The following is a 25,572-nucleotide window of genomic DNA, read 5'->3' as shown; positions in this document are numbered from 1 at the left end:
GTGTCCCGGGGTGGGCCCCGGGGTTGGCGGTGGGGCTGCGGCAGCCGGGGACAGCTGGCCGGCCCGCCCGTGCCCGTGCCCGTGCCCGTGCCCGTGCCCGTGCCCGTGCCCGTGCCCAGGCCCAGGCCCAGGCCCAGGCCCAGGCCCGAGGCGCAGGCGGGCTGGGGCTGCCAGGTGGAGGGGTCGGGCTTCTGCCCCCTGCTGGAGCTGCGTTGGGGGTCGCAGGGGTCCCGGCGTGCGGGCTGGCGGATGGGGGCGTGGCTAGGCAGCCAGCCAAAGGCGAGCAAAAGGGGAGGGTGCCGCGGGGCAAAAGCCTACAGCACCCGGTATTCCCAGGCGGTCTCCCATCCAAGTACTAACCAGGCCCGACCCTGCTTAGCTTCCGAGATCAGACGAGATCGGGCGCGTTCAGGGTGGTATGGCCGTAGACGCCAGAGGCCGCCTCCAGGCCCCTCTTGAGTGCGCGCCCGCACAGCCGCCGCCGCCGCCGCCGCCGCCTCCTCCTCCTCCTCCTGCCCGCTCCCCGCTCTCACTCCCATTCCCATTCCCATTCCCATTCCCATTCCCACTCCCGCTCCCGCTCCCGCTCCCGCTCCCGCTGCCGCTTCTCCTCCGCCTCCTCCCTCTTTTCTCTTCTCTTCTCTTCTCCTCCTCCCCCCCCCTCCTCCTCAGCCGCCCTCCGCCTAGCCCTGCACCAGTGCCCGAACTCCAGCCCTCCGCCTGCCCAGCCCAGGACCTGCAGCACCGGGCGCCCAGTCGGCACGCTGCCGCCAAGCCAAGGGGAGCCAACCTCCTCCGGCTGCCGCTGGCCACAGGGAACTCCTACTCTCTCTTTCTAGGCCGGATCCCCTGCCTGCCGCCATCGCCCAGCCACACGCCAGCCGTGCCCGGCAGCCTCCACGCCTGCCCAGGGCTGCGCCCCGCGGCTCGCGGGTCCCGGCACCAGGGGGTTCGGCGCCCCACACCACCGCGGCCCGGGCCTTCCCTCCTACCCGGCCGCCAGCAGCCCCCCCACCGCTGACGCACAGGTCGCCCGCCCTCCCCCGGCACGGCCGCCGCGCCTCCACACACTCCCACGCCGCGAGGACAGCTGAGGGCCTGGGGACCCTTGTCCCCGCTCGGTCACGGGGGCCCAAGTGGGGCAGCAGGTCGGGAAGGAGGGCGGCAGCGTACGGAATCACCCCCGCCGCACGCTCGCGTGGGCACTCACACACACACACACACACACACACACGCCTACACAAGGGGCACACAGTCGCACACCCCGACACCCTTCGTGGCACAGAGGGATTTCCGTCCTCAGCGCCCGTTCCCTCACGGGAGGGTGGGGCGCTTCAGCGCGACCCGCACCCTCCAGCCCGGCAGCCAGTTCGAGACCACAGGCTGTGTGCTGCCTGCCTGCCACGGACCCTCTGTCCCGGGGAGGTCCTGTGGGCACGCAGCCTGTGGCCGCGGGTCTCTGCCTGGCCTGCCAAAAGGGTGCCCCGTTTGGATGCTGTGTGAGTCAGGGCTGATGGGGGAGAGGGGGACAGAGAGAGGAGAGAGAGACAGAGAGAGAGAGAGAAAGAGAGAGAGACGTGTAGGTGTTGGTGTAAGTCAGAGACAGAGGGAGAGGGTGCCTGTATTGCCTGCGAGGCTTGGTGTGGGGTCCCTCCTTTGCGCTCTGGAGGGCTTCCGCGGCTGTGGCGCGTGGCCGCCGCACGGCCAGGTGGCGCAGAGGGCCCGCGGGTTGGGCTGCGCGAGGCACCGGGCCCTGAGTGGTGGGCAACCGCGCCCTGGCGTCGTCTTCGGGCGGTGGTCGTGGTCGTGGTCGTGGTCACAGTCATTGGGCTCCCTGGGAGACAGGAGCCCGGGAGGGGCGGTGGGAGTGCAGGTGCCGGGAGCTGCTGGTGCGGCGGGCTGCGGGGTTGGGGCGGCCGGCAGGGGAGCGCCCTGGCGGGCGGTGAGTCGCTGGTTTGGGGTTGGAGGGGGCGCGCTGGATGGCGCGGGGCGTGGCCTGTGTCCCGGGGTGGGCCCCGGGGTTGGCGGTGGGGCTGCGGCAGCCGGGGACAGCTGGCCGGCCCGCCCGTGCCCGTGCCCGTGCCCGTGCCCGTGCCCGTGCCCAGGCCCAGGCCCAGGCCCAGGCCCAGGCCCGAGGCGCGGGCGGGCTGGGGCTGCCAGGTGGAGGGGTCGGGCTTCTGCCCCCTGCTGGAGCTGCGTTGGGGGTCGCAGGGGTCCCGGCGTGCGGGCTGGCGGATGGGGGCGTGGCTAGGCAGCCAGCCAAAGGCGAGCAAAAGGGGAGGGTGCTGCGGGGCAAAAGCCTACAGCACCCGGTATTCCCAGGCGGTCTCCCATCCAAGTACTAACCAGGCCCGACCCTGCTTAGCTTCCGAGATCAGACGAGATCGGGCGCGTTCAGGGTGGTATGGCCGTAGACGCCAGAGGCCGCCTCCAGGCCCCTCTTGAGTGCGCGCCCGCACAGCCGCCGCCGCCGCCGCCGCCGCCGCCGCCGCCGCCGCCTCCTCTTCCTGCCCGCTCCCCGCTCTCACTCCCATTCCCATTCCCATTCCCACTCCCGCTCCCGCTCCCGCTGCCGCTTCTCCTCCGCCTCCTCCCTCTTTTCTCTTCTCTTCTCTTCTCCTCCTCCCCCCCCTCCTCCTCAGCCGCCCTCCGCCTAGCCCTGCACCAGTGCCCGAACTCCAGCCCTCCGCCTGCCCAGCCCAGGACCTGCAGCACCGGGCGCCCAGTCGGCACGCTGCCGCCAAGCCAAGGGGAGCCAACCTCCTCCGGCTGCCGCTGGCCACAGGGAACTCCTACTCTCTCTTTCTAGGCCGGATCCCCTGCCTGCCGCCATCGCCCAGCCACACGCCAGCCGTGCCCGGCAGCCTCCACGCCTGCCCAGGGCTGCGCCCCGCGGCTCGCGGGTCCCGGCACCAGGGGGTTCGGCGCCCCACACCACCGCGGCCCGGGCCTTCCCTCCTACCCGGCCGCCAGCAGCCCCCCCACCGCTGACGCACAGGTCGCCCGCCCTCCCCCGGCACGGCCGCCGCGCCTCCACACACTCCCACGCCGCGAGGACAGCTGAGGGCCTGGGGACCCTTGTCCCCGCTCGGTCACGGGGGCCCAAGTGGGGCAGCAGGTCGGGAAGGAGGGCGGCAGCGTACGGAATCACCCCCGCCGCACGCTCGCGTGGGCACTCACACACACACACACACACACACACGCCTACACAAGGGGCACACAGTCGCACACCCCGACACCCTTCGTGGCACAGAGGGATTTCCGTCCTCAGCGCCCGTTCCCTCACGGGAGGGTGGGGCGCTTCAGCGCGACCCGCACCCTCCAGCCCGGCAGCCAGTTCGAGACCACAGGCTGTGTGCTGCCTGCCTGCCACGGACCCTCTGTCCCGGGGAGGTCCTGTGGGCACGCAGCCTGTGGCCGCGGGTCTCTGCCTGGCCTGCCAAAAGGGTGCCCCGTTTGGATGCTGTGTGAGTCAGGGCTGATGGGGGAGAGGGGGACAGAGAGAGGAGAGAGAGACAGAGAGAGAGAGAGAAAGAGAGAGAGACGTGTAGGTGTTGGTGTAAGTCAGAGACAGAGGGAGAGGGTGCCTGTATTGCCTGCGAGGCTTGGTGTGGGGTCCCTCCTTTGCGCTCTGGAGGGCTTCCGCGGCTGTGGCGCGTGGCCGCCGCACGGCCAGGTGGCGCAGAGGGCCCGCGGGTTGGGCTGCGCGAGGCACCGGGCCCTGAGTGGTGGGCAACCGCGCCCTGGCGTCGTCTTCGGGCGGTGGTCGTGGTCGTGGTCGTGGTCACAGTCATTGGGCTCCCTGGGAGACAGGAGCCCGGGAGGGGCGGTGGGAGTGCAGGTGCCGGGAGCTGCTGGTGCGGCGGGCTGCGGGGTTGGGGCGGCCGGCAGGGGAGCGCCCTGGCGGGCGGTGAGTCGCTGGTTTGGGGTTGGAGGGGGCGCGCTGGATGGCGCGGGGCGTGGCCTGTGTCCCGGGGTGGGCCCCGGGGTTGGCGGTGGGGCTGCGGCAGCCGGGGACAGCTGGCCGGCCCGCCCGTGCCGGTGCCCGTGCCCGTGCCCGTGCCCAGGCCCAGGCCCAGGCCCAGGCCCAGGCCCAGGCCCAGGCCCGAGGCGCGGGCGGGCTGGGGCTGCCAGGTGGAGGGGTCGGGCTTCTGCCCCCTGCTGGAGCTGCGTTGGGGGTCGCAGGGGTCCCGGCGTGCGGGCTGGCGGATGGGGGCGTGGCTAGGCAGCCAGCCAAAGGCGAGCAAAAGGGGAGGGTGCCGCGGGGCAAAAGCCTACAGCACCCGGTATTCCCAGGCGGTCTCCCATCCAAGTACTAACCAGGCCCGACCCTGCTTAGCTTCCGAGATCAGACGAGATCGGGCGCGTTCAGGGTGGTATGGCCGTAGACGCCAGAGGCCGCCTCCAGGCCCCTCTTGAGTGCGCGCCCGCACAGCCGCCGCCGCCGCCGCCGCCGCCGCCGCCGCCGCCGCCTCCTCTTCCTGCCCGCTCCCCGCTCTCACTCCCATTCCCATTCCCATTCCCATTCCCACTCCCGCTCCCGCTCCCGCTCCCGCTGCCGCTTCTCCTCCGCCTCCTCCCTCTTTTCTCTTCTCTTCTCTTCTCCTCCTCCCCCCCCCTCCTCCTCAGCCGCCCTCCGCCTAGCCCTGCACCAGTGCCCGAACTCCAGCCCTCCGCCTGCCCAGCCCAGGACCTGCAGCACCGGGCGCCCAGTCGGCACGCTGCCGCCAAGCCAAGGGGAGCCAACCTCCTCCGGCTGCCGCTGGCCACAGGGAACTCCTACTCTCTCTTTCTAGGCCGGATCCCCTGCCTGCCGCCATCGCCCAGCCACACGCCAGCCGTGCCCGGCAGCCTCCACGCCTGCCCAGGGCTGCGCCCCGCGGCTCGCGGGTCCCGGCACCAGGGGGTTCGGCGCCCCACACCACCGCGGCCCGGGCCTTCCCTCCTACCCGGCCGCCAGCAGCCCCCCCACCGCTGACGCACAGGTCGCCCGCCCTCCCCCGGCACGGCCGCCGCGCCTCCACACACTCCCACGCCGCGAGGACAGCTGAGGGCCTGGGGACCCTTGTCCCCGCTCGGTCACGGGGGCCCAAGTGGGGCAGCAGGTCGGGAAGGAGGGCGGCAGCGCACGGAATCACCCCCGCCGCACGCTCGCGTGGGCACTCACACACACACACACACACACACACACGCCTACACAAGGGGCACACAGTCGCACACCCCGACACCCTTCGTGGCACAGAGGGATTTCCGTCCTCAGCGCCCGTTCCCTCACGGGAGGGTGGGGCGCTTCAGCGCGACCCGCACCCTCCAGCCCGGCAGCCAGTTCGAGACTGTCGCTCCCCCTCTTCATGGAGGAACGACACAGGACCCTGCGCTGTTCTTTCGTCTGCTCGGCCCTCCCCGGGTTTGCTGCTGGTTCTTCCCGGGTTGGCTACCGTCCCTTCCACCTCCGTGGAAGGGCGGTTCCCCCTGCCACATTCCCCACTTCCGCGGGGGAGCGGCACACCGCCGGCCGGCCGGCCGGCTCTCTCGGGGGCTGCACAGGTGTTCCCCTTAGATGTTCCTGGTGCATGTTGTCTCTCTCCTCCTTTATAGTCCTCTTCCGCCAATCCCAACTCGGCTGCCCACACGCCAAGTACGCTGCTCTCCTCCAATCAGGAGCAGGATCAGCTCCTGGAGGTCATCACTCAAGTTGGCAAGAGGCAGCTGCATAGAAGCTGTTTTCTCCTCTCCCAGCGCCATATTGTGGGAGAGCAGATGCATAGAATAAGTCTTAATTCCAGTAACTCATTCCAATCCGAGTTGCTCCCCACAGGGACCACAGGCTGTGTGCTGCCTGCCTGCCACGGACCCTCTGTCCCGGGGAGGTCCTGTGGGCACGCAGCCTGTGGCCGCGGGTCTCTGCCTGGCCTGCCAAAAGGGTGCCCCGTTTGGATGCTGTGTGAGTCAGGGCTGATGGGGGAGAGGGGGACAGAGAGAGGAGAGAGAGACAGAGAGAGAGAGAGAAAGAGAGAGAGACGTGTAGGTGTTGGTGTAAGTCAGAGACAGAGGGAGAGGGTGCCTGTATTGCCTGCGAGGCTTGGTGTGGGGTCCCTCCTTTGCGCTCTGGAGGGCTTCCGCGGCTGTGGCGCGTGGCCGCCGCACGGCCAGGTGGCGCAGAGGGCCCGCGGGTTGGGCTGCGCGAGGCACCGGGCCCTGAGTGGTGGGCAACCGCGCCCTGGCGTCGTCTTCGGGCGGTGGTCGTGGTCGTGGTCGTGGTCACAGTCATTGGGCTCCCTGGGAGACAGGAGCCCGGGAGGGGCGGTGGGAGTGCAGGTGCCGGGAGCTGCTGGTGCGGCGGGCTGCGGGGTTGGGGCGGCCGGCAGGGGAGCGCCCTGGCGGGCGGTGAGTCGCTGGTTTGGGGTTGGAGGGGGCGCGCTGGATGGCGCGGGGCGTGGCCTGTGTCCCGGGGTGGGCCCCGGGGTTGGCGGTGGGGCTGCGGCAGCCGGGGACAGCTGGCCGGCCCGCCCGTGCCCGTGCCCGTACCCGTACCCGTGCCTGTGCCCAGGCCCAGGCCCAGGCCCAGGCCCAGGCCCAGGCCCAGGCCCGAGGCGCGGGCGGGCTGGGGCTGCCAGGTGGAGGGGTCGGGCTTCTGCCCCCTGCTGGAGCTGCGTTGGGGGTCGCAGGGGTCCTGGCGTGCGGGCTGTCGGATGGGGGCGTGGCTAGGCAGCCAGCCAAAGGCGAGCAAAAGGGGAGGGTGCCGCGGGGCAAAAGCCTACAGCACCTGGTATTCCCAGGCGGTCTCCCATCCAAGTACTAACCAGGCCCGACCCTGCTTAGCTTCCGAGATCAGACGAGATCGGGCGCGTTCAGGGTGGTATGGCCGTAGACGCCAGAGGCCGCCTCCAGGCCCCTCTTGAGTGCGCGCCCGCACAGCCGCCGCCGCCGCCGCCGCCGCCGCCGCCGCCTCCTCTTCCTGCCCGCTCCCCGCTCTCACTCCCATTCCCATTCCCATTCCCACTCCCGCTCCCGCTCCCGCTCCCGCTGCCGCTTCTCCTCCGCCTCCTCCCTCTTTTCTCTTCTCTTCTCTTCTCCTCCTCCCCCCCCCTCCTCCTCAGCCGCCCTCCGCCTAGCCCTGCACCAGTGCCCGAACTCCAGCCCTCCGCCTGCCCAGCCCAGGACCTGCAGCACCGGGCGCCCAGTCGGCACGCTGCCGCCAAGCCAAGGGGAGCCAACCTCCTCCGGCTGCCGCTGGCCACAGGGAACTCCTACTCTCTCTTTCTAGGCCGGATCCCCTGCCTGCCGCCATCGCCCAGCCACACGCCAGCCGTGCCCGGCAGCCTCCACGCCTGCCCAGGGCTGCGCCCCGCGGCTCGCGGGTCCCGGCACCAGGGGGTTCGGCGCCCCACACCACCGCGGCCCGGGCCTTCCCTCCTACCCGGCCGCCAGCAGCCCCCCCACCGCTGACGCACAGGTCGCCCGCCCTCCCCCGGCACGGCCGCCGCGCCTCCACACACTCCCACGCCGCGAGGACAGCTGAGGGCCTGGGGACCCTTGTCCCCGCTCGGTCACGGGGGCCCAAGTGGGGCAGCAGGTTGGGAAGGAGGGCGGCAGCGTACGGAATCACCCCCGCCGCACGCTCGCGTGGGCACTCACACACACACACACACACACACACACGCCTACACAAGGGGCACACAGTCGCACACCCCGACACCCTTCGTGGCACAGAGGGATTTCCGTCCTCAGCGCCCGTTCCCTCACGGGAGGGTGGGGCGCTTCAGCGCGACCCGCACCCTCCAGCCCGGCAGCCAGTTCGAGACTGTCGCTCCCCCTCTTCATGGAGGAACGACACAGGACCCTGCGCTGTTCTTTCGTCTGCTCGGCCCTCCCCGGGTTTGCTGCTGGTTCTTCCCAGGTTGGCTACCGTCCCTTCCACCTCCGTGGAAGGGCGGTTCCCCCTGCCACATTCCCCACTTCCGCGGGGGAGCGGCACACCGCCGGCCGGCCGGCCGGCTCTCTCGGGGGCTGCACAGGTGTTCCCCTTAGATGTTCCTGGTGCATGTTGTCTCTCTCCTCCTTTATAGTCCTCTTCCGCCAATCCCAACTCGGCTGCCCACACGCCAAGTACGCTGCTCTCCTCCAATCAGGAGCAGGATCAGCTCCTGGAGGTCATCACTCAAGTTGGCAAGAGGCAGCTGCATAGAAGCTGTTTTCTCCTCTCCCAGCGCCATATTGTGGGAGAGCAGATGCATAGAATAAGTCTTAATTCCAGTAACTCAGTCCAATCCGAGTTGCTCCCCACAGAGACCACAGGCTGTGTGCTGCCTGCCTGCCACGGACCCTCTGTCCCGGGGAGGTCCTGTGGGCACGCAGCCTGTGGCCGCGGGTCTCTGCCTGGCCTGCCAAAAGGGTGCCCCGTTTGGATGCTGTGTGAGTCAGGGCTGATGGGGGAGAGGGGGACAGAGAGAGGAGAGAGAGACAGAGAGAGAGAGAGAAAGAGAGAGAGACGTGTAGGTGTTGGTGTAAGTCAGAGACAGAGGGAGAGGGTGCCTGTATTGCCTGCGAGGCTTGGTGTGGGGTCCCTCCTTTGTGCTCTGGAGGGCTTCCGCGGCTGTGGCGCGTGGCCGCCGCACGGCCAGGTGGCGCAGAGGGCCCGCGGGTTGGGCTGCGCGAGGCACCGGGCCCTGAGTGGTGGGCAACCGCGCCCTGGCGTCGTCTTCGGGCGGTGGTCGTGGTCGTGGTCGTGGTCACAGTCATTGGGCTCCCTGGGAGACAGGAGCCCGGGAGGGGCGGTGGGAGTGCAGGTGCCGGGAGCTGCTGGTGCGGCGGGCTGCGGGGTTGGGGCGGCCGGCAGGGGAGCGCCCTGGCGGGCGGTGAGTCGCTGGTTTGGGGTTGGAGGGGGCGCGCTGGATGGCGCGGGGCGTGGCCTGTGTCCCGGGGTGGGCCCCGGGGTTGGCGGTGGGGCTGCGGCAGCCGGGGACAGCTGGCCGGCCCGCCCGTGCCGGTGCCCGTGCCCGTGCCCGTGCCCAGGCCCAGGCCCAGGCCCAGGCCCAGGCCCAGGCCCAGGCCCGAGGCGCGGGCGGGCTGGGGCTGCCAGGTGGAGGGGTCGGGCTTCTGCCCCCTGCTGGAGCTGCGTTGGGGGTCGCAGGGGTCCCGGCGTGCGGGCTGGCGGATTGGGGCGTGGCTAGGCAGCCAGCCAAAGGCGAGCAAAAGGGGAGGGTGCCGCGGGGCAAAAGCCTACAGCACCCGGTATTCCCAGGCGGTCTCCCATCCAAGTACTAACCAGGCCCGACCCTGCTTAGCTTCCGAGATCAGACGAGATCGGGCGCGTTCAGGGTGGTATGGCCGTAGACGCCAGAGGCCGCCTCCAGGCCCCTCTTGAGTGCGCGCCCGCACAGCCGCCGCCGCCGCCGCCGCCGCCGCCGCCGCCGCCTCCTCTTCCTGCCCGCTCCCCGCTCTCACTCCCATTCCCATTCCCATTCCCATTCCCACTCCCGCTCCCGCTCCCGCTCCCGCTGCCGCTTCTCCTCCGCCTCCTCCCTCTTTTCTCTTCTCTTCTCTTCTCCTCCTCCCCCCCCCTCCTCCTCAGCCGCCCTCCGCCTAGCCCTGCACCAGTGCCCGAACTCCAGCCCTCCGCCTGCCCAGCCCAGGACCTGCAGCACCGGGCGCCCAGTCGGCACGCTGCCGCCAAGCCAAGGGGAGCCAACCTCCTCCGGCTGCCGCTGGCCACAGGGAACTCCTACTCTCTCTTTCTAGGCCGGATCCCCTGCCTGCCGCCATCGCCCAGCCACACGCCAGCCGTGCCCGGCAGCCTCCACGCCTGCCCAGGGCTGCGCCCCGCGGCTCGCGGGTCCCGGCACCAGGGGGTTCGGCGCCCCACACCACCGCGGCCCGGGCCTTCCCTCCTACCCGGCCGCCAGCAGCCCCCCCACCGCTGATGCACAGGTCGCCCGCCCTCCCCCGGCACGGCCGCCGCGCCTCCACACACTCCCACGCCGCGAGGACAGCTGAGGGCCTGGGGACCCTTGTCCCCGCTCGGTCACGGGGGCCCAAGTGGGGCAGCAGGTCGGGAAGGAGGGCGGCAGCGCACGGAATCACCCCCGCCGCACGCTCGCGTGGGCACTCACACACACACACACACACACACACACGCCTACACAAGGGGCACACAGTCGCACACCCCGACACCCTTCGTGGCACAGAGGGATTTCCGTCCTCAGCGCCCGTTCCCTCACGGGAGGGTGGGGCGCTTCAGCGCGACCCGCACCCTCCAGCCCGGCAGCCAGTTCGAGACTGTCGCTCCCCCTCTTCATGGAGGAACGACACAGGACCCTGCGCTGTTCTTTCGTCTGCTCGGCCCTCCCCGGGTTTGCTGCTGGTTCTTCCCGGGTTGGCTACCGTCCCTTCCACCTCCGTGGAAGGGCGGTTCCCCCTGCCACATTCCCCACTTCCGCGGGGGAGCGGCACACCGCCGGCCGGCCGGCCGGCTCTCTCGGGGGCTGCACAGGTGTTCCCCTTAGATGTTCCTGGTGCATGTTGTCTCTCTCCTCCTTTATAGTCCTCTTCCGCCAATCCCAACTCGGCTGCCCACACGCCAAGTACGCTGCTCTCCTCCAATCAGGAGCAGGATCAGCTCCTGGAGGTCATCACTCAAGTTGGCAAGAGGCAGCTGCATAGAAGCTGTTTTCTCCTCTCCCAGCGCCATATTGTGGGAGAGCAGATGCATAGAATAAGTCTTAATTCCAGTAACTCAGTCCAATCCGAGTTGCTCCCCACAGGGACCACAGGCTGTGTGCTGCCTGCCTGCCACGGACCCTCTGTCCCGGGGAGGTCCTGTGGGCACGCAGCCTGTGGCCGCGGGTCTCTGCCTGGCCTGCCAAAAGGGTGCCCCGTTTGGATGCTGTGTGAGTCAGGGCTGATGGGGGAGAGGGGGACAGAGAGAGGAGAGAGAGACAGAGAGAGAGAGAGAAAGAGAGAGAGACGTGTAGGTGTTGGTGTAAGTCAGAGACAGAGGGAGAGGGTGCCTGTATTGCCTGCGAGGCTTGGTGTGGGGTCCCTCCTTTGCGCTCTGGAGGGCTTCCGCGGCTGTGGCGCGTGGCCGCCGCACGGCCAGGTGGCGCAGAGGGCCCGCGGGTTGGGCTGCGCGAGGCACCGGGCCCTGAGTGGTGGGCAACCGCGCCCTGGCGTCGTCTTCGGGCGGTGGTCGTGGTCGTGGTCGTGGTCACAGTCATTGGGCTCCCTGGGAGACAGGAGCCCGGGAGGGGCGGTGGGAGTGCAGGTGCCGGGAGCTGCTGGTGCGGCGGGCTGCGGGGTTGGGGCGGCCGGCAGGGGAGCGCCCTGGCGGGCGGTGAGTCGCTGGTTTGGGGTTGGAGGGGGCGCGCTGGATGGCGCGGGGCGTGGCCTGTGTCCCGGGGTGGGCCCCGGGGTTGGCGGTGGGGCTGCGGCAGCCGGGGACAGCTGGCCGGCCCGCCCGTGCCCGTGCCCGTACCCGTACCCGTGCCCGTGCCCAGGCCCAGGCCCAGGCCCAGGCCCAGGCCCAGGCCCAGGCCCGAGGCGCGGGCGGGCTGGGGCTGCCAGGTGGAGGGGTCGGGCTTCTGCCCCCTGCTGGAGCTGCGTTGGGGGTCGCAGGGGTCCTGGCGTGCGGGCTGGCGGATGGGGGCGTGGCTAGGCAGCCAGCCAAAGGCGAGCAAAAGGGGAGGGTGCCGCGGGGCAAAAGCCTACAGCACCTGGTATTCCCAGGCGGTCTCCCATCCAAGTACTAACCAGGCCCGACCCTGCTTAGCTTCCGAGATCAGACGAGATCGGGCGCGTTCAGGGTGGTATGGCCGTAGACGCCAGAGGCCGCCTCCAGGCCCCTCTTGAGTGCGCGCCCGCACAGCCGCCGCCGCCGCCGCCGCCGCCGCCGCCGCCTCCTCTTCCTGCCCGCTCCCCGCTCTCACTCCCATTCCCATTCCCATTCCCACTCCCGCTCCCGCTCCCGCTGCCGCTTCTCCTCCGCCTCCTCCCTCTTTTCTCTTCTCTTCTCTTCTCCTCCTCCCCCCCCTCCTCCTCAGCCGCCCTCCGCCTAGCCCTGCACCAGTGCCCGAACTCCAGCCCTCCGCCTGCCCAGCCCAGGACCTGCAGCACCGGGCGCCCAGTCGGCACGCTGCCGCCAAGCCAAGGGGAGCCAACCTCCTCCGGCTGCCGCTGGCCACAGGGAACTCCTACTCTCTCTTTCTAGGCCGGATCCCCTGCCTGCCGCCATCGCCCAGCCACACGCCAGCCGTGCCCGGCAGCCTCCACGCCTGCCCAGGGCTGCGCCCCGCGGCTCGCGGGTCCCGGCACCAGGGGGTTCGGCGCCCCACACCACCGCGGCCCGGGCCTTCCCTCCTACCCGGCCGCCAGCAGCCCCCCCACCGCTGACGCACAGGTCGCCCGCCCTCCCCCGGCACGGCCGCCGCGCCTCCACACACTCCCACGCCGCGAGGACAGCTGAGGGCCTGGGGACCCTTGTCCCCGCTCGGTCACGGGGGCCCAAGTGGGGCAGCAGGTCGGGAAGGAGGGCGGCAGCGCACGGAATCACCCCCGCCGCACGCTCGCGTGGGCACTCACACACACACACACACACACACACACGCCTACACAAGGGGCACACAGTCGCACACCCCGACACCCTTCGTGGCACAGAGGGATTTCCGTCCTCAGCGCCCGTTCCCTCACGGGAGGGTGGGGCGCTTCAGCGCGACCCGCACCCTCCAGCCCGGCAGCCAGTTCGAGACCACAGGCTGTGTGCTGCCTGCCTGCCACGGACCCTCTGTCCCGGGGAGGTCCTGTGGGCACGCAGCCTGTGGCCGCGGGTCTCTGCCTGGCCTGCCAAAAGGGTGCCCCGTTTGGATGCTGTGTGAATCAGGGCTGATGGGGGAGAGGGGGACAGAGAGAGGAGAGAGAGACAGAGAGAGAGAGAGAAAGAGAGAGAGACGTGTAGGTGTTGGTGTAAGTCAGAGACAGAGGGAGAGGGTGCCTGTATTGCCTGCGATGCTTGGTGTGGGGTCCCTCCTTTGCGCTCTGGAGGGCTTCTGCGGCTGTGGCGCGTGGCCGCCGCACGGCCAGGTGGCGCAGAGGGCCCGCGGGTTGGGCTGCGCGAAGCACCGGGCCCTGAGTGGTGGGCAACCGCGCCCTGGCGTCGTCTTCGGGCGGTGGTCGTGGTCGTGGTCGTGGTCACAGTCATTGGGCTCCCTGGGAGACAGGAGCCCGGGAGGGGCGGTGGGAGTGCAGGTGCCGGGAGCTGCTGGTGCGGCGGGCTGCGGGGTTGGGGCGGCCGGCAGGGGAGCGCCCTGGCGGGCGGTGAGTCGCTGGTTTGGGGTTGGAGGGGGCGCGCTGGATGGCGCGGGGCGTGGCCTGTGTCCCGGGGTGGGCCCCGGGGTTGGCGGTGGGGCTGCGGCAGCCGGGGACAGCTGGCCGGCCCGCCCGTGCCCGTGCCCGTGCCCGTGCCCAGGCCCAGGCCCGAGGCGCGGGCGGGCTGGGGCTGCCAGGTGGAGGGGTCGGGCTTCTGCCCCCTGCTGGAGCTGCGTTGGGGGTCGCAGGGGTCCCGGCGTGCGGGCTGGCGGATGGGGGCGTGGCTAGGCAGCCAGCCAAAGGCGAGCAAAAGGGGAGGGTGCCGCGGGGCAAAAGCCTACAGCACCTGGTATTCCCAGGCGGTCTCCCATCCAAGTACTAACCAGGCCCGACCCTGCTTAGCTTCCGAGATCAGACGAGATCGGGCGCGTTCAGGGTGGTATGGCCGTAGACGCCAGAGGCCGCCTCCAGGCCCCTCTTGAGTGCGCGCCCGCACAGCCGCCGCCGCCGCCGCCGCCGCCGCCGCCGCCTCCTCTTCCTGCCCGCTCCCCGCTCTCACTCCCATTCCCATTCCCATTCCCACTCCCGCTCCCGCTCCCGCTGCCGCTTCTCCTCCGCCTCCTCCCTCTTTTCTCTTCTCTTCTCTTCTCCTCCTCCCCCCCCTCCTCCTCAGCCGCCCTCCGCCTAGCCCTGCACCAGTGCCCGAACTCCAGCCCTCCGCCTGCCCAGCCCAGGACCTGCAGCACCGGGCGCCCAGTCGGCACGCTGCCGCCAAGCCAAGGGGAGCCAACCTCCTCCGGCTGCCGCTGGCCACAGGGAACTCCTACTCTCTCTTTCTAGGCCGGATCCCCTGCCTGCCGCCATCGCCCAGCCACACGCCAGCCGTGCCCGGCAGCCTCCACGCCTGCCCAGGGCTGCGCCCCGCGGCTCGCGGGTCCCGGCACCAGGGGGTTCGGCGCCCCACACCACCGCGGCCCGGGCCTTCCCTCCTACCCGGCCGCCAGCAGCCCCCCCACCGCTGACGCACAGGTCGCCCGCCCTCCCCCGGCACGGCCACCGCGCCTCCACACACTCCCACGCCGCGAGGACAGCTGAGGGCCTGGGGACCCTTGTCCCCGCTCGGTCACGGGGGCCCAAGTGGGGCAGCAGGTCGGGAAGGAGGGCGGCAGCGCACGGAATCACCCCCGCCGCACGCTCGCGTGGGCACTCACACACACACACACACACACACACACGCCTACACAAGGGGCACACAGTCGCACACCCCGACACCCTTCGTGGCACAGAGGGATTTCCGTCCTCAGCGCCCGTTCCCTCACGGGAGGGTGGGGCGCTTCAGCGCGACCCGCACCCTCCAGCCCGGCAGCCAGTTCGAGACCACAGGCTGTGTGCTGCCTGCCTGCCACGGACCCTCTGTCCCGGGGAGGTCCTGTGGGCACGCAGCCTGTGGCCGCGGGTCTCTGCCTGGCCTGCCAAAAGGGTGCCCCGTTTGGATGCTGTGTGAGTCAGGGCTGATGGGGGAGAGGGGGACAGAGAGAGGAGAGAGAGACAGAGAGAGAGAGAGAAAGAGAGAGAGACGTGTAGGTGTTGGTGTAAGTCAGAGACAGAGGGAGAGGGTGCCTGTATTGCCTGCGAGGCTTGGTGTGGGGTCCCTCCTTTGCGCTCTGGAGGGCTTCCGCGGCTGTGGCGCGTGGCCGCCGCACGGCCAGGTGGCGCAGAGGGCCCGCGGGTTGGGCTGCGCGAGGCACCGGGCCCTGAGTGGTGGGCAACCGCGCCCTGGCGTCGTCTTCGGGCGGTGGTCGTGGTCGTGGTCGTGGTCACAGTCATTGGGCTCCCTGGGAGACAGGAGCCCGGGAGGGGCGGTGGGAGTGCAGGTGCCGGGAGCTGCTGGTGCGGCGGGCTGCGGGGTTGGGGCGGCCGGCAGGGGAGCGCCCTGGCGGGCGGTGAGTCGCTGGTTTGGGGTTGGAGGGGGCGCGCTGGATGGCGCGGGGCGTGGCCTGTGTCCCGGGGTGGGCCCCGGGGTTGGCGGTGGGGCTGCGGCAGCCGGGGACAGCTGGCCGGCCCGCCCGTGCCCGTGCCCGTGCCCGTGCCCAGGCCCAGGCCCGAGGCGCGGGCGGGCTGGGGCTGCCAGGTGGAGGGGTCGGGCTTCTGCCCCCTGCTGGAGCTGCGTTGGGGGTCGCAGGGGTCCCGGCGTGCGGGCTGGCGGATGGGGGCGTGGCTAGGCAGCCAGCCAAAGGCGAGCAAAAGGGGAGGGTGCCGCGGGGCAAAAGCCTACAGCACCCGGTATTCCCAGGCGGTCTCCCATCCAAGTACTAACCAGGCCCGACCCTGCTTAGCTTCCGAGATCAGACGAGATCGGGCGCGTTCAGGGTGGTATGGCCGTAGACGCCAGAGGCCGCCTCCAGGCCCCTCTTGAGTGCGCGCCCGCACAGCCGCCGCCGCCGCCGCCGCCGCCGCCGCCGCCTCCTCCTCCTCCTCCTCCTGCCCGCTCCCCGCTCTCACTCCCATTCCCATTCCCATTCCCATTCCCATTCCCGCTCCCGCTCCCGCTCCCGCTGCCGCTTCTCCTCCGCCTCCTCCCTCTTTTCTCTTCTCTTCTCTTCTCCTCCTCCCCCCCCCTCCTCCTCAGCCGCCCTCCGCCTAGCCCTGCACCAGTGCCCGAACTCCAGCCCTCCGCCTGCCCAGCCCAGGACCTGCAGCACCGGGCGCCCAGTCGGCACGCTGCCGCCAAGCCAAGGGGAGCCAACCTCCTCCGGCTGCCGCTGGCCACAGGGAACTCCTACTCTCTCTTTCTAGGCCGGATCCCCTGCCTGCCGCCATCGCCCAGCCACACGCCAGCCGTGCCCGGCAGCCTCCACGCCTGCCCAGGGCTGCGCCCCGCGGCTCGCGGGTCCCGGCACCAGGGGGTTCGGCGCCCCACACCACCGCGGCCCGGGCCTTCCCTCCTACCCGGCCGCCAGCAGCCCCCCCACCGCTGACGCACAGGTCGCCCGCCCTCCCCCGGCACGGCCGCCGCGCCTCCACACACTCCCACGCCGCGAGGACAGCTGAGGGCCTGGGGACCCTTGTCCCCGCTCGGTCACGGGGGCCCAAGTGGGGCAGCAGGTCGGGAAGGAGGGCGGCAGCGCACGGAATCACCCCCGCCGCACGCTCGCGTGGGCACTCACACACACACACACACACACACACGCCTACACAAGGGGCACACAGTCGCACACCCCGACACCCTTCGTGGCACAGAGGGATTTCCGTCCTCAGCGCCCGTTCCCTCACGGGAGGGTGGGGCGCTTCAGCGCGACCCGCACCCTCCAGCCCGGCAGCCAGTTCGAGACTGTCGCTCCCCCTCTTCATGGAGGAACGACACAGGACCCTGCGCTGTTCTTTCGTCTGCTCGGCCCTCCCCGGGTTTGCTGCTGGTTCTTCCCGGGTTGGCTACCGTCCCTTCCACCTCCGTGGAAGGGCGGTTCCCCCTGCCACATTCCCCACTTCCGCGGGGGAGCGGCACACCGCCGGCCGGCCGGCCGGCTCTCTCGGGGGCTGCACAGGTGTTCCCCTTAGATGTTCCTGGTGCATGTTGTCTCTCTCCTCCTTTATAGTCCTCTTCCGCCAATCCCAACTCGGCTGCCCACACGCCAAGTACGCTGCTCTCCTCCAATCAGGAGCAGGATCAGCTCCTGGAGGTCATCACTCAAGTTGGCAAGAGGCAGCTGCATAGAAGCTGTTTTCTCCTCTCCCAGCGCCATATTGTGGGAGAGCAGATGCATAGAATAAGTCTTAATTCCAGTAACTCAGTCCAATCCGAGTTGCTCCCCACAGAGACCACAGGCTGTGTGCTGCCTGCCTGCCACGGACCCTCTGTCCCGGGGAGGTCCTGTGGGCACGCAGCCTGTGGCCGCGGGTCTCTGCCTGGCCTGCCAAAAGGGTGCCCCGTTTGGATGCTGTGTGAGTCAGGGCTGATGGGGGAGAGGGGGACAGAGAGAGGAGAGAGAGACAGAGAGAGAGAGAGAAAGAGAGAGAGACGTGTAGGTGTTGGTGTAAGTCAGAGACAGAGGGAGAGGGTGCCTGTATTGCCTGCGAGGCTTGGTGTGGGGTCCCTCCTTTGCGCTCTGGAGGGCTTCCGCGGCTGTGGCGCGTGGCCGCCGCACGGCCAGGTGGCGCAGAGGGCCCGCGGGTTGGGCTGCGCGAGGCACCGGGCCCTGAGTGGTGGGCAACCGCGCCCTGGCGTCGTCTTCGGGCGGTGGTCGTGGTCGTGGTCGTGGTCACAGTCATTGGGCTCCCTGGGAGACAGGAGCCCGGGAGGGGCGGTGGGAGTGCAGGTGCCGGGAGCTGCTGGTGCGGCGGGCTGCGGGGTTGGGGCGGCCGGCAGGGGAGCGCCCTGGCGGGCGGTGAGTCGCTGGTTTGGGGTTGGAGGGGGCGCGCTGGATGGCGCGGGGCGTGGCCTGTGTCCCGGGGTGGGCCCCGGGGTTGGCGGTGGGGCTGCGGCAGCCGGGGACAGCTGGCCGGCCCGCCCGTGCCCGTGCCCGTGCCCGTGCCCGTGCCCGTGCCCAGGCCCAGGCCCAGGCCCAGGCCCGAGGCGCGGGCGGGCTGGGGCTGCCAGGTGGAGGGGTCGGGCTTCTGCCCCCTGCTGGAGCTGCGTTGGGGGTCGCAGGGGTCCCGGCGTGCGGGCTGGCGGATGGGGGCGTGGCTAGGCAGCCAGCCAAAGGCGAGCAAAAGGGGAGGGTGCCGCGGGGCAAAAGCCTACAGCACCCGGTATTCCCAGGCGGTCTCCCATCCAAGTACTAACCAGGCCCGACCCTGCTTAGCTTCCGAGATCAGACGAGATCGGGCGCGTTCAGGGTGGTATGGCCGTAGACGCCAGAGGCCGCCTCCAGGCCCCTCTTGAGTGCGCGCCCGCACAGCCGCCGCCGCCGCCGCCGCCGCCTCCTCCTCCTCCTCCTGCCCGCTCCCCGCTCCCCGCTCTCACTCCCATTCCCATTCCCATTCCCATTCCCATTCCCGCTCCCGCTCCCGCTCCTGCTCCCGCTGCCGCTTCTCCTCCGCCTCCTCCCTCTTTTCTCTTCTCTTCTCTTCTCCTCCTCCCCCCCCTCCTCCTCAGCCGCCCTCCGCCTAGCCCTGCACCAGTGCCCGAACTCCAGCCCTCCGCCTGCCCAGCCCAGGACCTGCAGCACCGGGCGCCCAGTCGGCACGCTGCCGCCAAGCCAAGGGGAGCCAACCTCCTCCGGCTGCCGCTGGCCACAGGGAACTCCTACTCTCTCTTTCTAGGCCGGATCCCCTGCCTGCCGCCATCGCCCAGCCACACGCCAGCCGTGCCCGGCAGCCTCCACGCCTGCCCAGGGCTGCGCCCCGCGGCTCGCGGGTCCCGGCACCAGGGGGTTCGGCGCCCCACACCACCGCGGCCCGGGCCTTCCCTCCTACCCGGCCGCCAGCAGCCCCCCCACCGCTGACGCACAGGTCGCCCGCCCTCCCCCGGCACGGCCGCCGCGCCTCCACACACTCCCACGCCGCGAGGACAGCTGAGGGCCTGGGGACCCTTGTCCCCGCTCGGTCACGGGGGCCCAAGTGGGGCAGCAGGTCGGGAAGGAGGGCGGCAGCGCACGGAATCACCCCCGCCGCACGCTCGCGTGGGCACTCACACACACACACACACACACACACACACACACACACGCCTACACAAGGGGCACACAGTCGCACACCCCGACACCCTTCGTGGCACAGAGGGATTTCCGTCCTCAGCGCCCGTTCCCTCACGGGAGGGTGGGGCGCTTCAGCGCGACCCGCACCCTCCAGCCCGGCAGCCAGTTCGAGACTGTCGCTCCCCCTCTTCATGGAGGAACGACACAGGACCCTGCACTGTTCTTTCGTCTGCTCGGCCCTCCCCGGGTTTGCTGCTGGTTCTTCCCGGGTTGGCTACCGTCCCTTCCACCTCCGTGGAAGGGCGGTTCCCCCTGCCACATTCCCCACTTCCGCGGGGGAGCGGCACACCGCCGGCCGGCCGGCCGGCTCTCTCGGGGGCTGCACAGGTGTTCCCCTTAGATGTTCCTGGTGCATGTTGTCTCTCTCCTCCTTTATAGTCCTCTTCCGCCAATCCCAACTCGGCTGCCCACACGCCAAGTACGCTGCTCTCCTCCAATCAGGAGCAGGATCAGCTCCTGGAGGTCATCACTCAAGTTGGCAAGAGGCAGCTGCATAGAAGCTGTTTTCTCCTCTCCCAGCGCCATATTGTGGGAGAGCAGATGCATAGAATAAGTCTTAATTCCAGTAACTCAGTCCAATCCGAGTTGCTCCCCACAGAGACCACAGGCTGTGTGCTGCCTGCCTGCCACGGACCCTCTGTCCCGGGGAGGTCCTGTGGGCACGCAGCCTGTGGCCGCGGGTCTCTGCCTGGCCTGCCAAAAGGGTGCCCCGTTTGGATGCTGTGTGAGTCAGGGCTGATGGGGGAGAGGGGGACAGAGAGAGGAGAGAGACAGAGAGAGAGAGAGAAAGAGAGAGAGACGTGTAGGTGTTGGTGTAAGTCAGAGACAGAGGGAGAGGGTGCCTGTATTGCCTGCGAGGCTTGGTGTGGGGTCCCTCCTTTGCGCTCTGGAGGGCTTCCGCGGCTGTGGCGCGTGGCCGCCGCACGGCCAGGTGGCGCAGAGGGCCCGCGGGTTGGGCTGCGCGAGGCACCGGGCCCTGAGTGGTGGGCAACCGCGCCCTGGCGTCGTCTTCGGGCGGTGGTCGTGGTCGTGGTCGTGGTCACAGTCATTGGGCTCCCTGGGAGACAGGAGCCCGGGAGGGGCGGTGGGAGTGCAGGTGCCGGGAGCTGCTGGTGCGGCGGGCTGCGGGGTTGGGGCGGCCGGCAGGGGAGCGCCCTGGCGGGCGGTGAGTCGCTGGTTTGGGGTTGGAGGGGGCGCGCTGGATGGCGCGGGGCGTGGCCTGTGTCCCGGGGTGGGCCCCGGGGTTGGCGGTGGGGCTGCGGCAGCCGGGGACAGCTGGCCGGCCCGCCCGTGCCCGTGCCCGTGCCCGTGCCCGTGCCCAGGCCCAGGCCCGAGGCGCGGGCGGGCTGGGGCTGCCAGGTGGAGGGGTCGGGCTTCTGCCCCCTGCTGGAGCTGCGTTGGGGGTCGCAGGGGTCCCGGCGTGCGGGCTGGCGGATGGGGGCGTGGCTAGGCAGCCAGCCAAAGGCGAGCAAAAGGGGAGGGTGCCGCGGGGCAAAAGCCTACAGCACCCGGTATTCCCAGGCGGTCTCCCATCCAAGTACTAACCAGGCCCGACCCTGCTTAGCTTCCGAGATCAGACGAGATCGGGCGCGTTCAGGGTGGTATGGCCGTAGACGCCAGAGGCCGCCTCCAGGCCCCTCTTGAGTGCGCGCCCGCACAGCCGCCGCCGCCGCCGCCGCCTCCTCCTCCTCCTCCTCCTGCCCGCTCCCCGCTCTCACTCCCATTCCCATTCCCATTCCCATTCACGCTCCCACTCCCGCTCCCGCTCCCGCTGCCGCTTCTCTTCCGCCTCCTCCCTCTTTTCTCTTCTCTTCTCTTCTCCTCCTCCCCCCCCCTCCTCAGCCGCCCTCCGCCTAGCCCTGCACCAGTGCCCGAACTCCAGCCCTCCGCCTGCCCAGCCCAGGACCTGCAGCACCGGGCGCCCAGTCGGCACGCTGCCGCCAAGCCAAGGGGAGCCAACCTCCTCCGGCTGCCGCTGGCCACAGGGAACTCCTACTCTCTCTTTCTAGGCCGGATCCCCTGCCTGCCGCCATCGCCCAGCCACACGTCAGCCGTGCCCGGCAGCCTCCACGCCTGCCCAGGGCTGCGCCCCGCGGCTCGCGGGTCCCGGCACCAGGGGGTTCGGCGCCCCACACCACCGCGGCCCGGGCCTTCCCTCCTACCCGGCCGCCAGCAGCCCCCCCACCGCTGACGCACAGGTCGCCCGCCCTCCCCCGGCACGGCCGCCGCGCCTCCACACACTCCCACGCCGCGAGGACAGCTGAGGGCCTGGGGACCCTTGTCCCCGCTCGGTCACGGGGGCCCAAGTGGGGCAGCAGGTCGGGAAGGAGGGCGGCAGCGCACGGAATCACCCCCGCCGCACGCTCGCGTGGGCACTCACACACACACACACACACACACACACACACACACACGCCTACACAAGGGGCACACAGTCGCACACCCCGACACCCTTCGTGGCACAGAGGGATTTCCGTCCTCAGCGCCCGTTCCCTCACGGGAGGGTGGGGCGCTTCAGCGCGACCCGCACCCTCCAGCCCGGCAGCCAGTTCGAGACTGTCGCTCCCCCTCTTCATGGAGGAACGACACAGGACCCTGCGCTGTTCTTTCGTCTGCTCGGCCCTCCCCGGGTTTGCTGCTGGTTCTTCCCGGGTTGGCTACCGTCCCTTCCACCTCCGTGGAAGGGCGGTTCCCCCTGCCACATTCCCCACTTCCGCGGGGGAGCGGCACACCGCCGGCCGGCCGGCCGGCTCTCTCGGGGGCTGCACAGGTGTTCCCCTTAGATGTTCCTGGTGCATGTTGTCTCTCTCCTCCTTTATAGTCCTCTTCCGCCAATCCCAACTCGGCTGCCCACACGCCAAGTACGCTGCTCTCCTCCAATCAGGAGCAGGATCAGCTCCTGGAGGTCATCACTCAAGTTGGCAAGAGGCAGCTGCATAGAAGCTGTTTTCTCCTCTCCCAGCGCCATATTGTGGGAGAGCAGATGCATAGAATAAGTCTTAATTCCAGTAACTCAGTCCAATCCGAGTTGCTCCCCACAGAGACCACAGGCTGTGTGCTGCCTGCCTGCCACGGACCCTCTGTCCCGGGGAGGTCCTGTGGGCACGCAGCCTGTGGCCGCGGGTCTCTGCCTGGCCTGCCAAAAGGGTGCCCCGTTTGGATGCTGTGTGAGTCAGGGCTGATGGGGGAGAGGGGGACAGAGAGAGGAGAGAGAGACAGAGAGAGAGAGAGAAAGAGAGAGAGACGTGTAGGTGTTGGTGTAAGTCAGAGACAGAGGGAGAGGGTGCCTGTATTGCCTGCGAGGCTTGGTGTGGGGTCCCTCCTTTGCGCTCTGGAGGGCTTCCGCGGCTGTGGCGCGTGGCCGCCGCACGGCCAGGTGGCGCAGAGGGCCCGCGGGTTGGGCTGCGCGAGGCACCGGGCCCTGAGTGGTGGGCAACCGCGCCCTGGCGTCGTCTTCGGGCGGTGGTCGTGGTCGTGGTCGTGGTCACAGTCATTGGGCTCCCTGGGAGACAGGAGCCCGGGAGGGGCGGTGGGAGTGCAGGTGCCGGGAGCTGCTGGTGCGGCGGGCTGCGGGGTTGGGGCGGCCGGCAGGGGAGCGCCCTGGCGGGCGGTGAGTCGCTGGTTTGGGGTTGGAGGGGGCGCGCTGGATGGCGCGGGGCGTGGCCTGTGTCCCGGGGTGGGCCCCGGGGTTGGCGGTGGGGCTGCGGCAGCCGGGGACAGCTGGCCGGCCCGCCCGTGCCCGTGCCCGTGCCCGTGCCCGTGCCCGTGCCCAGGCCCAGGCCCAGGCCCAGGCCCGAGGCGCGGGCGGGCTGGGGCTGCCAGGTGGAGGGGTCGGGCTTCTGCCCCCTGCTGGAGCTGCGTTGGGGGTCGCAGGGGTCCCGGCGTGCGGGCTGGCGGATGGGGGCGTGGCTAGGCAGCCAGCCAAAGGCGAGCAAAAGGGGAGGGTGCCGCGGGGCAAAAGCCTACAGCACCCGGTATTCCCAGGCGGTCTCCCATCCAAGTACTAACCAGGCCCGACCCTGCTTAGCTTCCGAGATCAGACGAGATCGGGCGCGTTCAGGGTGGTATGGCCGTAGACGCCAGAGGCCGCCTCCAGGCCCCTCTTGAGTGCGCGCCCGCACAGCCGCCGCCGCCGCCGCCGCCGCCTCCTCCTCCTCCTCCTGCCCGCTCCCCGCTCCCCGCTCTCACTCCCATTCCCATTCCCATTCCCATTCCCATTCCCATTCCCGCTCCCGCTCCCGCTCCCGCTCCCGCTGCCGCTTCTCCTCCGCCTCCTCCCTCTTTTCTCTTCTCTTCTCTTCTCCTCCTCCCCCCCCTCCTCCTCAGCCGCCCTCCGCCTAGCCCTGCACCAGTGCCCGAACTCCAGCCCTCCGCCTGCCCAGCCCAGGACCTGCAGCACCGGGCGCCCAGTCGGCACGCTGCCGCCAAGCCAAGGGGAGCCAACCTCCTCCGGCTGCCGCTGGCCACAGGGAACTCCTACTCTCTCTTTCTAGGCCGGATCCCCTGCCTGCCGCCATCGCCCAGCCACACGCCAGCCGTGCCCGGCAGCCTCCACGCCTGCCCAGGGCTGCGCCCCGCGGCTCGCGGGTCCCGGCACCAGGGGGTTCGGCGCCCCACACCACCGCGGCCCGGGCCTTCCCTCCTACCCGGCCGCCAGCAGCCCCCCCACCGCTGACGCACAGGTAGCCCGCCCTCCCCCGGCACGGCCGCCGCGCCTCCACACACTCCCACGCCGCGAGGACAGCTGAGGGCCTGGGGACCCTTGTCCCCGCTCGGTCACGGGGGCCCAAGTGGGGCAGCAGGTCGGGAAGGAGGGCGGCAGCGCACGGAATCACCCCCGCCGCACGCTCGCGTGGGCACTCACACACACACACACACACACACACACACACACGCCTACACAAGGGGCACACAGTCGCACACCCCGACACCCTTCGTGGCACAGAGGGATTTCCGTCCTCAGCGCCCGTTCCCTCACGGGAGGGTGGGGCGCTTCAGCGCGACCCGCACCCTCCAGCCCGGCAGCCAGTTCGAGACTGTCGCTCCCCCTCTTCATGGAGGAACGACACAGGACCCTGCACTGTTCTTTCGTCTGCTCGGCCCTCCCCGGGTTTGCTGCTGGTTCTTCCCGGGTTGGCTACCGTCCCTTCCACCTCCGTGGAAGGGCGGTTCCCCCTGCCACATTCCCCACTTCCGCGGGGGAGCGGCACACCGCCGGCCGGCCGGCCGGCTCTCTCGGGGGCTGCACAGGTGTTCCCCTTAGATGTTCCTGGTGCATGTTGTCTCTCTCCTCCTTTATAGTCCTCTTCCGCCAATCCCAACTCGGCTGCCCACACGCCAAGTACGCTGCTCTCCTCCAATCAGGAGCAGGATCAGCTCCTGGAGGTCATCACTCAAGTTGGCAAGAGGCAGCTGCATAGAAGCTGTTTTCTCCTCTCCCAGCGCCATATTGTGGGAGAGCAGATGCATAGAATAAGTCTTAATTCCAGTAACTCAGTCCAATCCGAGTTGCTCCCCACAGAGACCACAGGCTGTGTGCTGCCTGCCTGCCACGGACCCTCTGTCCCGGGGAGGTCCTGTGGGCACGCAGCCTGTGGCCGCGGGTCTCTGCCTGGCCTGCCAAAAGGGTGCCCCGTTTGGATGCTGTGTGAGTCAGGGCTGATGGGGGAGAGGGGGACAGAGAGAGGAGAGAGAGACAGAGAGAGAGAGAGAAAGAGAGAGAGACGTGTAGGTGTTGGTGTAAGTCAGAGACAGAGGGAGAGGGTGCCTGTATTGCCTGCGAGGCTTGGTGTGGGGTCCCTCCTTTGCGCTCTGGAGGGCTTCCGCGGCTGTGGCGCGTGGCCGCCGCACGGCCAGGTGGCGCAGAGGGCCCGCGGGTTGGGCTGCGCGAGGCACCGGGCCCTGAGTGGTGGGCAACCGCGCCCTGGCGTCGTCTTCGGGCGGTGGTCGTGGTCGTGGTCGTGGTCACAGTCATTGGGCTCCCTGGGAGACAGGAGCCCGGGAGGGGCGGTGGGAGTGCAGGTGCCGGGAGCTGCTGGTGCGGCGGGCTGCGGGGTTGGGGCGGCCGGCAGGGGAGCGCCCTGGCGGGCGGTGAGTCGCTGGTTTGGGGTTGGAGGGGGCGCGCTGGATGGCGCGGGGCGTGGCCTGTGTCCCGGGGTGGGCCCCGGGGTTGGCGGTGGGGCTGCGGCAGCCGGGGACAGCTGGCCGGCCCGCCCGTGCCCGTGCCCGTGCCCGTGCCCAGGCCCAGGCCCGAGGCGCGGGCGGGCTGGGGCTGCCAGGTGGAGGGGTCGGGCTTCTGCCCCCTGCTGGAGCTGCGTTGGGGGTCGCAGGGGTCCCGGCGTGCGGGCTGGCGGATGGGGGCGTGGCTAGGCAGCCAGCCAAAGGCGAGCAAAAGGGGAGGGTGCCGCGGGGCAAAAGCCTACAGCACCCGGTATTCCCAGGCGGTCTCCCATCCAAGTACTAACCAGGCCCGACCCTGCTTAGCTTCCGAGATCAGACGAGATCGGGCGCGTTCAGGGTGGTATGGCCGTAGACGCCAGAGGCCGCCTCCAGGCCCCTCTTGAGTGCGCGCCCGCAC

General features: G+C 70.3%; 12 non-coding genes across 12 annotated transcripts; all 12 read right to left on the bottom strand.

The window, feature by feature from the left end:
- Positions 1 to 311: 311 nt before the first annotated feature.
- LOC149124041 (5S ribosomal RNA) lies at positions 312 to 430 on the bottom strand. Its single transcript, XR_016215263.1, has one exon. It is a non-coding gene; the product is annotated as a 5S ribosomal RNA (ribosomal RNA).
- A 1,867-nt stretch (positions 431 to 2,297) lies between these two features.
- On the bottom strand, positions 2,298 to 2,416 carry LOC149124040 (5S ribosomal RNA). The gene has a single exon (XR_016215262.1). It is a non-coding gene; the product is annotated as a 5S ribosomal RNA (ribosomal RNA).
- Positions 2,417 to 4,271: 1,855 nt separating this feature from the next.
- LOC149124039 (5S ribosomal RNA) lies at positions 4,272 to 4,390 on the bottom strand. Its single transcript, XR_016215261.1, has one exon. It is a non-coding gene; the product is annotated as a 5S ribosomal RNA (ribosomal RNA).
- A 2,364-nt stretch (positions 4,391 to 6,754) lies between these two features.
- LOC149124038 (5S ribosomal RNA) lies at positions 6,755 to 6,873 on the bottom strand. Its single transcript, XR_016215515.1, has one exon. It is a non-coding gene; the product is annotated as a 5S ribosomal RNA (ribosomal RNA).
- A 2,346-nt stretch (positions 6,874 to 9,219) lies between these two features.
- LOC149124037 (5S ribosomal RNA) lies at positions 9,220 to 9,338 on the bottom strand. The gene has a single exon (XR_016215260.1). It is a non-coding gene; the product is annotated as a 5S ribosomal RNA (ribosomal RNA).
- A 2,361-nt stretch (positions 9,339 to 11,699) lies between these two features.
- LOC149124036 (5S ribosomal RNA) lies at positions 11,700 to 11,818 on the bottom strand. The gene has a single exon (XR_016215507.1). It is a non-coding gene; the product is annotated as a 5S ribosomal RNA (ribosomal RNA).
- Positions 11,819 to 13,633: 1,815 nt separating this feature from the next.
- On the bottom strand, positions 13,634 to 13,752 carry LOC149124035 (5S ribosomal RNA). Its single transcript, XR_016215496.1, has one exon. It is a non-coding gene; the product is annotated as a 5S ribosomal RNA (ribosomal RNA).
- A 1,815-nt stretch (positions 13,753 to 15,567) lies between these two features.
- Positions 15,568 to 15,686, bottom strand: LOC149124034 (5S ribosomal RNA). Its single transcript, XR_016215259.1, has one exon. It is a non-coding gene; the product is annotated as a 5S ribosomal RNA (ribosomal RNA).
- A 2,347-nt stretch (positions 15,687 to 18,033) lies between these two features.
- Positions 18,034 to 18,152, bottom strand: LOC149124033 (5S ribosomal RNA). Its single transcript, XR_016215258.1, has one exon. It is a non-coding gene; the product is annotated as a 5S ribosomal RNA (ribosomal RNA).
- A 2,339-nt stretch (positions 18,153 to 20,491) lies between these two features.
- On the bottom strand, positions 20,492 to 20,610 carry LOC149124032 (5S ribosomal RNA). The gene has a single exon (XR_016215257.1). It is a non-coding gene; the product is annotated as a 5S ribosomal RNA (ribosomal RNA).
- Positions 20,611 to 22,954: 2,344 nt separating this feature from the next.
- Positions 22,955 to 23,073, bottom strand: LOC149124031 (5S ribosomal RNA). Its single transcript, XR_016215256.1, has one exon. It is a non-coding gene; the product is annotated as a 5S ribosomal RNA (ribosomal RNA).
- A 2,337-nt stretch (positions 23,074 to 25,410) lies between these two features.
- On the bottom strand, positions 25,411 to 25,529 carry LOC149124030 (5S ribosomal RNA). Its single transcript, XR_016215255.1, has one exon. It is a non-coding gene; the product is annotated as a 5S ribosomal RNA (ribosomal RNA).
- Between the last annotated feature and the right edge of the window lie 43 nt (positions 25,530 to 25,572).

The sequence above is a fragment of the Oryctolagus cuniculus genome, chromosome 10 (genome assembly GCF_051225735.1).
Source record: "Oryctolagus cuniculus isolate XC-2025 breed Fujian yellow rabbit chromosome 10, ASM5122573v1, whole genome shotgun sequence".
In the NCBI taxonomy this organism is placed as follows: Eukaryota; Metazoa; Chordata; class Mammalia; order Lagomorpha; family Leporidae; genus Oryctolagus; species Oryctolagus cuniculus.
This window is presented reverse-complemented; position numbering and strand designations above follow the sequence as displayed.